Source organism: Fulmarus glacialis, unplaced genomic scaffold, assembly GCF_000690835.1.
Source record: "Fulmarus glacialis isolate BGI_N327 unplaced genomic scaffold, ASM69083v1 scaffold3355, whole genome shotgun sequence".
In the NCBI taxonomy this organism is placed as follows: Eukaryota; Metazoa; Chordata; class Aves; order Procellariiformes; family Procellariidae; genus Fulmarus; species Fulmarus glacialis.
In genome coordinates this window covers 24921-35617 of record NW_009212181.1, presented here as the reverse complement: position 1 = coordinate 35617, position 10697 = coordinate 24921, and positions in this window count along the sequence as shown.

Genomic DNA, 10697 nt, shown 5'->3' with positions numbered 1-10697 from the left:
ACCACGTTGCACCTTGTGTGGGGAAGAAAGCCATGGGGCATTTTTAAGGATGGGAAGTGCCAAGTGGTTTAGTGTCTACATTTCCTTTTCCTGCCCTAAGCCAGGTTTTGAGTGTTACACATGAGCACTGAACCACTCCTTGGATGTACCAGACCTCATTACCAGCCACATGAGCCCTGTTATGTCCCCAAAACTAGGGGAATTTGGGATGTGCTTCCTTTTTCAACCTGCTGCAGCAGCGAGACCATCAGATCCACAAGCATCCAAGCTGGTAGGCATTTTAATAAATGGGATAAGCCAGAGCCTAGTTCTGATGCAATCCCTTACTAAGACTCCGGTGGTACAAAACTAAGAAATTAGGCAGGGCAGAGTCCCTCTAAGGTAGGAAACGCACTCCTCTGGGTACTGATGGTTGGATAGGTGGGAGAGCAAGGCACACCAGCCAGGGGACATCAGCTCAGCTCCCAGTGGCAGTCACTGCCATGGGTGCCGGAGGGTGCCCGGGTCTCTTATGCAAAATCAAGCACAGTTCCTGCCTAAGAAGGTTGGTTTTCAAGACTGTGCGAGACCATTCTGGGTTGGCCATGCTGGCCAGGGGTTTGTGGGCTGGGCAGAAACCAGCCTCACTGCTGTTGCAAAGGGGTTAACGGATGGGCAAGGGACATGGAGCCATCTCACGGAGAGCTGGCGCCTGCAAGAGCACAGCTCGCTGCTTTGTGACACGGTGCACGGTGACAAATGGCAATTCATACCAGGTGGGGAGGACACAGACGTGACTGGTTATATCTGTGGGGACATTGCCAGACATTGCTGGTATCTGCCCACCCCCGTAGGTCTACGTTTAGCTTGCAGTGGCTCGGGAAATACTCCAAAAGGAAGAAAGAGAGGAGTTGTCCTGCAAGGGAGGCTGTCAGCTGCAGTTGTCCTAAGAGGGTCGAGCTCATTTCTGGGCAGCTCGCGGCAGCCACTTCAGTTCATGTAGGTCTGGTGTTTGTGAAACACCCTGTACCGGCTGGCCAGACCCAGAGTGGCCCGTTCCTCTTCTCTTTCTAAGAAACGAGCCCTCCCTTTCGACTCCTTTATTTTTCCCTACTGCCTGTGCTTGCTCAGATCTTCCCTGCCAGGGATCAGCTGCTGTCGGAGGCTCGGGTGGCATCTGCCCACAGCCCTGCGGGAAGCTGAACCTGAGCAGGCGTTTTCCAGAACAAGGCAGCCAGTGCCGGGTACAGAAACCCGCTTTCCAAGTGGGGCAGGCTGGGTTGGAGCCCAGGGTATGACCTTTTCTGTGCGGCACACTCCCATGTAATGTGACCTGATGTCATTCTGCTGCCACGCGGTGTTGCGACAGGGCTTGCTGGCCTTTGCATTGTGCAGGCGGGACGTTGCATTCCTCCCCCAAACTGAGGGACTGCTGGTAAACCACACAGGATGCCAACCAAATTTTGCTGTTCTTCATTTTATGTTGCTTAGGATGAAAGTATTTGACCTTAAATTACTCTTCTTTTTGAAAAGGGAGCTTGTTTCTTAGGAAAGATGGATTTGATTCTTAGGTTTTGGAATAAATCTGGTATGAATCCGCCCATTGTTTGATGCTGCCTGTCCTTCCCACCCAAACAGGGAAACTACTATAGTGGCTGGCATCAGACGTCTGTCGTTCAGGTGGGGAGTCTGAACCATGCTCTGTGTTCTCCAACTGTCTTTCAGGCAGCGATCCAGGAGCAGGGACACTTCTGGTTGCAGTGCAATGCAGGCTGTGTACCCAGTGTAAATTAAGTTCACCGCACACAGGTAAACAGCTCTGTTCTTTAACACATCAGCTCAAGCGGGAGACAATCCAGTATGAAATGCTTGCATTGAGATGAAATAACTTCTTTTCCACTATCTCACTTCACCCTAATCCTAATCATCCTGGCTTGAGCCTGTGCTAGTCTGTAGAGTGGGTGAAATGCAAAGAGGTAGAAAATCAGCTCTGAATCTGCCGCTGCAAAAATCAGCTCTCTGGCTTCTCATTTTCAGCAGACTTCTTGCTACTGGTGTAAAATGTAACATATCTTCCTCCTAATTCCCCTACCTGCACTGCGGACTGTAACACAACAGGTTTCTTTTGCTTTGGGCATTAGAGAAATAAGATGGAAATGCCAGACATCTTTGATAGAAATGTAAAAAACGGAAATGTCCAGAAAAGGGACAGAGTAAGTCAGAATTCAAAACTGCCTTCCAGAGAATTGCACTCAAGAATTTAGAATTTGTCGTTGCTCCAGTCAAAGATAAGTTTGTGGGCTCAATAAAAAAAAAATAGGGGCCAGCTGAATAAAATAATATGACTTTTGGAATCTGGACGGTCAAATGATAGTATTCAGTGTTAGTATTCTGATCTAAAAGAAATCAATGAATAAAATGTTTATTTTACTTAGATGGCCAATACCAAGATGGCCATGTCTTACTTTCCAATGTCAGCACAACTATCAGGAAAAGAATTGTAGTTTTTTAATTTTTGCTTCACATGATGTAAATTCTATCTGCAGCTTTTTAGTTATTGGTGCTAATGACGGATCTGTAAGCAACCTGGCTTGACTCTGGGAATGCAGGCAGGGTTTGCAACAGTAGCACTTTAGAAGACCTTCCTTTTGACCTCCTGATGCAATTAGCCATGGTCTCACTGAAAGACTGTGCACCGAGCATCCCTTCCGAGTACAGCTGCAATGAACAAGCAGAAATTTCTGAGACAGCACAAACTTGTAAACCCTTCCACAAGATTATCAAATGACAGCAGGTTGAAAGTATGTAATGAGAAGCACGGGTTCACTGACTAAGCATCCCTAAAGGGACTGATGCTTAATCCTTTCATAGATGGTGCCCTCTCACCCCGCTCTGAAGGAGAAGGAGGAAAATGCGCTCTAGAGAAATGACATAATTGAGAGTAAGGTTGATCTACTGCTAAATGTGAGTAATATGGAGTTTGTCTTCTTACTGACCTGCCTAGAGCAGGCCAGTCTAACAATCAGGCCACTCTACGTAGTCCTTGATTTGTCCCTACCTCCTTGTCCCTGCTCCTCTCTTTTGGGAGGCCAGCAAGGGCTCATACTCGGCACATGGCAGTAAAGGCTCACAGTTTCAAGGCAGTTGAGGCTGATAATCTCAAGTGTTGCTTTGGATCTCAGCTCTGCACTCCCCTATTCTTACACACGCTGAGAAGTCTTAGGAGATACCTCCACTTCCTTCAGCTGCAATACTGACATCTTAACTCTAAAACAAGGTTGGAGTAAGGAGTTGGAAGATAAGTTTGTTGTAAATCACTGCACGAACTACTGTCCACTTGGGTGCAACAACTAATGCCTGCTGCTATAGAGAGTACTAGGTACAGCCCAGGCTGAAAGGGGTGCAGGGTAGCCAGCTAGAGGAAGACTAAAACCATCGTTGGCCATCTTTGCAAATCCTTCCCTGGAAGAAATCATAGTAGTGAGAATTAAGTTCTTCTGCATATGCAAGCCCATTTCCCTCATGATTAGCAGCTCTGGCTACCACAACTCCACAGTAGGACATGCATATGAGTGTATTAAGGTAACCCTGAGGGCTTGCCATCTAGACAGCACAGCACAGCTAGCAGGGAAGAGGGGGACAGTTTGAGTACCAAAGTCCTGCACAGGTTTGTACAATCCATGCTAACAAGCTTGTGTTAGTGTTTCACTGATATTTTTAGCCAGGCTAGGTCTTATGATACCAACTCGTGTGTATGTACCTACACATCATCACACCTCCTGACTGCATCTACAGGCATCACACAGGTATCTCTCTGGAATCTCCCTGGCATCACCTCTGAATCACCCTTGCATAACCCTGGCATCCCAGTGACTGCAGACGACTGCATTATCTCCCTGAGTGCTGGGGATGTCCTGAGAGCTGAACAACTGGCAGCTGGTTTGGGGAACTGTGAGTTCCCCGTGCTAATATCCTCTTCTGCCTCCCCCCTGCCCTGCCTCACCCCTGCCTCTGCCCTCTGCGCTCTTGCTCTTCAGCAAGGGGGCTACACAGCAGAGGCGGCATCATGCAGATTTGTCTGGCGGGTTTGTAATGGGAGGGGTGTCGTGACCCTGCACATTCGTCAGGCACTTGTTTTCAGCCTGGTCCCATTTGTGATGTTTTTATTATTTTTTTTCCTCCCTCTGCTCAGCTCAGGCTGCTTCGGGAGAAGTGGCACGTAGGCACATACGTCCTTGCACACATTATACTTGTATAAACTCCATCAGGAAGTCATCTGGCCAAACTTTCCAGAGCTCTGCTTTTAACTCTTCCCTAGGCAGGCTGTATTGGCAGCCTGGGGATTTCCAAGGAGCGTGGAGATGTGCATTCATCCTCCTGTTCTGTTTATTGAAAGCCCCGTGCAGGCGGCTGTGCAGCTTTTGCACCCATCCTATCTGAGTTCCCGTCAGAAAGAAGTCCCCTTCGGCTGTACACACGCACACGTGCACCCACAGGCACACGCAGGGCTTTGCAGTAAAACGCTGCCTTGGCTTTCCTGGAGAATGAGGTAGCAAAAGCCAGTCACCCAAAAGTGCCACAGCAGAGACAGCCCCGGAGGGGCAGGAGGAAGGAGGGCTGGTGGGGCAAGGCTGTCAGCGGGGGCAATTCTCCCTTGCGGTTGTTATTTAAGAAGCGTGTCCTTACCAGGCACTTGAGTAGCAAAGGAAGTTCTCACAGCCCTTAAATGTTTGCTGTGGTCAGGAAAAGATTAAAAAAAAAAACCCAACCCCTTCATATGTGACCCTGTCTTCAATGAAGACGGGTCTCACTGTATGTCCCAATCTGCACAGAGGCACGATTACACACCCGCATAGGCACATCAGCGTGCATATAGACATTTCAAAGGGCTGAGAAAAACCCTGTGAGACTGTTCACGTAGGAGAAAGGCTGCTATTCCTCCCCGTGACATGTGTGGATTAATAGTTCTCCTAATTGTTAAACGCAAAATAACAGTAATCCCGTTTTGTTGGCGCCTGTTAACTGCCCATTGCCAGATTTCAATGGCTCTTACAAGATTTTGGAGCCTACTGCACAGGAGTGAATAAATGGAATTGCTGGTAATGTTGTCCTCTGCGAGCGGGTATGGAGCAGGGACGTCTGAGCTCATTTGCTCTTTGGCCAACGGTGCCGGCCATTTTTTGCTCCTGCTTACCTTGGTGTGAGTATGAAACATGTCAGACCAGCAGATCTCCACTGGAGAGGTGCCACCAATGGTAATGTTGTTTCTCTTGACTTACACCACTGTAAAACAGCCCAGAGTTTAACCATTTATCCATGAAGTTGTTCACAGATGTTTAATCTTCTCCAGTGTTAATCTTCTGTAGTGTTACAAAACCATGACATCGTAAAATAGATTCAGCATACAGGTCTTGATTCTTCTCCTGGGCGCATGGGTGTAAATCAGAAGTAACTTCATTAAAGTTAATTCAGTTAACCTGGTGTTAACTTTGCCTCCTCTATCAGATTTACAGGCATCTGTCTGAGATAGAGGGGTGTGTGTTTGCACTCAGGCTTGCTCTGACAGCTGTGGTATAGAAGGGATTCAACTGCCAGAAATTCCCGAAAATCTAGGGATGACTTTTATGGCAGACTCATCCGCTGCAGAGATGTTTCTCCTCTCGAACAGCTGTTTGTGTGCCATAAACAGCAAAGGAGCCTTCTGTTTCTGTCAGACTCCTACTGAAATTCATGAGATGCAAACCACGACTGCTCACTGCTTGGAGTTGGAGGTATTAATAGTGTTCCCCGGTCACCTCCTCTCCTGCAGTCGGAGGAATCAATCAAGCTCTCGCGGTCCCTCAAGGAGGTGGAGAAGCTCTGAGAGCTGAGGAACATGCAGGCTTTCATGGTGTTTTCCTTTTCTCTTAATTTGTTTCTTCAGGTCTTTTGTCGACACGGGTTATTCTCCTCATCTGAAGGATCATAAGTGTGACTTTTGCCCCAAAATCCAGACTCAGTTCCCCCATCCTGACAATTCATTGTAGCCTGAGCTTTTGCATAGTGAGTGGGGTGTGTGCAGAGGTATCGTTACAGAAGGGATTTCCCCTGCATCTGTGTGTCACGGTTAAGAGGCCTGGGGTGGCATTCAATATCAAATGTTTTTTCTCTGTGCAAGTAATTCCCATCAGGGCGTTAAAGAAGGAAGCTACCACTTGTCCTGCTCAGTTCTTTGGTTTTCTGCCTCTCAGTGGCAGAGGACAGCGGGTTTCCTGGGGATGAACTGACCGTGGAGACTCAGCTCTGTGTGTGCTGGCGTAAAGGGTGGGCTTGCTCCACCTTTGCCAAGTGCTTCCCCAGGCTGGCTGGGGCTCTGCTTACTAAGGCTGTCCCTCTCAAACAGCAGCGGCAGACGGGGTCTTGCCTCCTAAGGCACCTTACTGCTACTGCTGTGACACCATGTAGCACTTGGACCTTCCTCCTGGGGGCAGTGGAGGGAAGGGAGGCATAGCCTCCTTGGCACGCAAACATCTGCAATGCACTGGAAATGGTTGGTGGTGTTCACCAAGGCCCTAACTTTTGTCTGATGGGCTAGAGCGAAGAAACTATTGAACGCCTAAGTCATGACACCTCCCTCTGCCACCTTAGGGAAGCCAACACTTATCCACTGACAAGCCAAAGGCAGCAGAGATTTGCCTTCAGGTTTTAATCGGCTGGGGATTAATTATGTGTAAGTACTGTGTGGTCTCAAAATGTCCAGCAAAAGAGATAACCCTGTACACCTAGGGGAACTGGAGCAGGGCAGTGAGTTGACAAGGACACCTTGTGCAGCCCCTGGCCAGAGCTGGGACCACCGCCCAGGTCACTCCAGGACCGGAAAGCTGCCTGTCGGAAAAGGACCTGGGGGTGCTGGTTGACAGCCGGCTGAACATGAGCCGGCAGTGTGCCCAGGTGGCCAAGAAGGCCAACGGCATCCTGGCCTGTATCAGAAATAGTGTAGCCAGCAGGAGGAGGGAGGTGATCGTGCCCCTGTACTCAGCCCTGGTGAGGCCGCACCTGGAATGCTGTGTTCAGTTTTGGGCCCCTCACTACAAGAAGGACACTGAGGTGCTGGAGCGTGTCCAGAGAAGGGCAACGAAGCTGGTGAAGGGCCTGGAGAACAAGTCTTATGAGGAGCGGCTGAGGGAACTGGGGCTGTTTAGCCTGGAGAAGAGGAGGCTGAGGGGAGACCTCATCGCGCTCTACAACTACCTGAGAGGAGGTGGTAGCGAGGTGGGGGTTGGTCTCTTCTCCCAAGGAACAAGTGATAGGATGAGAGGAAACGGTCTCAAGTTGCACGAGGGGAGGTTTAGATTGGATATTACAAAAAAATCCTGCACCAAAAGGGTTGTCAAGCCTTGGAACAGGCTGCCCGGGGAAGTGGTGGAGTCACCATCCCTGGAGGTATTTAAAAGACGTGTAGATGCACTTAGGGACATGGTTTAGTGGGCATGGTGGTGTTGGGTTGACGATTGGACTCGATGATCTTAGAGGTCTTTTCCAACCTTAATGATTCTATGATTCTATGATTCTATGATTTGCTTTGCCTGTCTCAGAAGTCCCAGGGACAGGTCAGTGCAGGGATAAATTCTCGCCAAACTTTAAACATAAACCTAAAGCAGGAAGAAATTGGCTCATTTCTGCCTGAAATCCTGCATAAGCTCATCCTTACGCTGCAGACCTCAAGGCAGGCTTCCAGAGAAGGCTTCCCATGCGGCCGCCGGGTTTTGCATGCAGAGGTAACCTTATGGGCAGACTGGAGAGAAGGTATCCTTGTAGGTCCATTTCCACCTCTGTGGGATTAAGTGTCCGATATTTAGGAAGCAAAAGGATGTACAGTGCTCAGTCCTGACCTTGCCGTAACCTGTGGAGAAGCAACAAAGATTCCCTTTAACCATGTACGGCGTAAATAGCGAGAAGCATGCACATAACAAAATTAGAAAGGAATCTGATAGATAGCCCCAAAGATAAATGCCACTTTAGGCAATGTTGCTTTAAACTGTTGACAGAAACACCATTCAGAGAGGAACTGTGAGATTTAAGTGCTTCGCTGCTTCTGGGTGGGATAAGGTGTCATATAAAATGCGTTTTGTGTTTTTGTTTCATCTCCCTCTCTCCACTCTTCTCCAATGAGAGCATACATGCCAAAAGCATTAAAACCAGACTGTGGTGAGTTTGCTTCACTAACACATCTCCACATCAAAGGCATTGCTGGAATCTATTGATTCTGGCAGAATCGCAGAAACTGGTGATGTTTTCAGTGAGAAATCATGCACTTCTCAGTTGAGTTTGGGAAAGAAAAAAAAAAGAAAAGCAAAAAGCTCCACTGTGTGCAAGAATTCACCCTACAGAGAGGCTGATAAATTGCAACATGTTTCGGTTGTCTCCCTCAGTGCCAGTAAATACTCAAGGATGCCTTTATTAACAAACAGTGGAGCTTTAGCTTACATGATGTTACGAAAAACTGGCCTATTTAAGTTTTGTTTTCACTGTTTATGAATAACATGTGACATTTCTTATCTGACCTATTGTTTACTTCCGATTTCTGAAGTGAATGCACCCTATGCCAGTGAACAGCGTTGGCACACAGCCCCATGACTTATCTCAAAAAGCCCAGAGATTGTCAATGGCACCAGGTCAGAACCACAGGGCAGATTGCTGCTACGCTTTGGGAGTGGTCCAGGCAGATTCACCTCCGATGTAGGTGTACCTTAATTGCAATCTTACTGGAAAATCTACTTCTCATCAAAAGATCCATCAGCTATTTTCTTTTAATTTTGCCTCATAAATATGAAACTCATAAATATTTGTATACTGCCTTAACATGTGTTTACCTGAAACTACTCAGTTTCTGCTGAAAATGGCTCTGTGCTATAAGACCTGTATTAACCTTGCGATTCAGAGCAAAATCTGAAAAGGACATAGATCAAACCGCATAGTGGGAGGAACTGGTTTGCCCTGCTCTATTTTCAGGGCTGTAGTATTTGTAAGACTCCTTGACTCTACTTTGTTTGCATCCTGCAAATGAAGAGCTTCCAAAATGTAAAAGAATTAAGGTGTTTTTAAAAGGTGTCTGCGCACAGGTGGAGGATGTGATTAATGCAGACCACGTCTATACTACAGACCTGCTGGGTTTAGCTGGGGTATAAAGAGTTGTGATCCTCACCAAGACAGTTTGCAAGCTCCCTGAGCAAAATCACAGTGACCACCAGTTTGCTGCAATAGTTCTCCTGGCTTTGCTCAGGGAGATGCATGTGGTTCTGCTATGTTGACCCAAAGCACAATAAAAGCCATGTGCCTTGCCAGTATTATTGAACGCAGGTTGGTAAAATACTCCCATTGCAGATATGGCCTCATATAATGGCTTCATAAATGCTGTTTAAAAGAAAAGTCATACTCAGGGTTGCAGTGCTAGAGGAGCCTTTTCCTTAGAAACATCCTACTTGGGGTCCTCCCGGTCCCGACCAGTGATTTCCCATGCACTGTAACCCTCTCAGAGGATCTCCCCCCTTGCGCTCACTCTGCTCCTCAAACACAGCCTCTAAAAGCAAGCCGGCAGCGGCAATCCTCAGGTGTGGGCTCTGCTGGTGGCACTGCTCTCGCTGCCAGCCGCTGTGCGTCCTGGGCAGTGCTCTCCCACTGCCTACCAAGGCAATGGTGCCTTCTCCTACCGCCTTCCCCACCAGCCCTAGTCTTGACCTAGAGGACTTTGTGACAATCCATCCTCGCCTCCTCAGTGGGAAGAGTATCCGCCTGGGTATCTAATTATAGTGAGATGGAAAAATGTCCACTAAAGGATGAGGATAAGTTTTCCAATACGTAGCACAACAGTAATCAATACTTGCATCAATACTTAATTTATCTATGTCAAGCAGAACAGCTGCAGCAGGAGGGAATGAGATCATCCCTTCCGACCCCGGTGTGCTATGCAGTGTCACATGGGATGGGAAATGTGGGTTTAAATCCCTTTGCTCAGAGGTTTGAATTCTCAAACCCTTAGATACAAGGGTGCTGCTGCCAGAAAGACTTTGACAGGACAGACCCACCCTTAGCTCATGAACAGAAGTAAAACCTTAATCCCTTTGCAAACCTGACCCCAGACCCTTAACCCCTGTGTAAAACCCCACTGAGATCAGTGCGAGTCTCCTTTGATCTCGGGGAACTTTTCGGCTGGCCTTTGATGAAAGGCATTTACCTCACGGCCACTGAGTCAAGCCCCTGGAGGACCCTTGTTGCTTCTTGCAAAGAGCTGCAGTTTCAGTAAGAGGCTGCAGCATTACCCAAATATCAGCCCCCGTGAATATGTACTCCCTTGCGTTGCAGCAGCTGTTCAGCCAAGGTATTTGCAATGTTCCCTGTGAGATGCTCATTTTCGGGCACCTCCCCGCAGGGACATCAATGGTGTGACTCAGTGACACGGAAAGCTTGCTGGGAAGTGGGGGAGAGTTGTCTGCCACGCACAAGTGGTGACATAAGTGGTGGGCAAGAAAAAACCAACAACTCCTCTGTTGCAACAGGAGGTGAAGGTTTCAGCTCTCCGTGAATGGTTCCCCTAAAGGTGACTAAGCTGTTCCCTCCATCCAGCTAACGGAGAGACTGTGCTATGCGCTGCGTATTCCTGTAAACCAGCCGGCTTCGGGTCATCCCATTTCAAGGCTTCTCAGAAGGGATCTTTCAATGTGCTGGTTTCATGAAACATG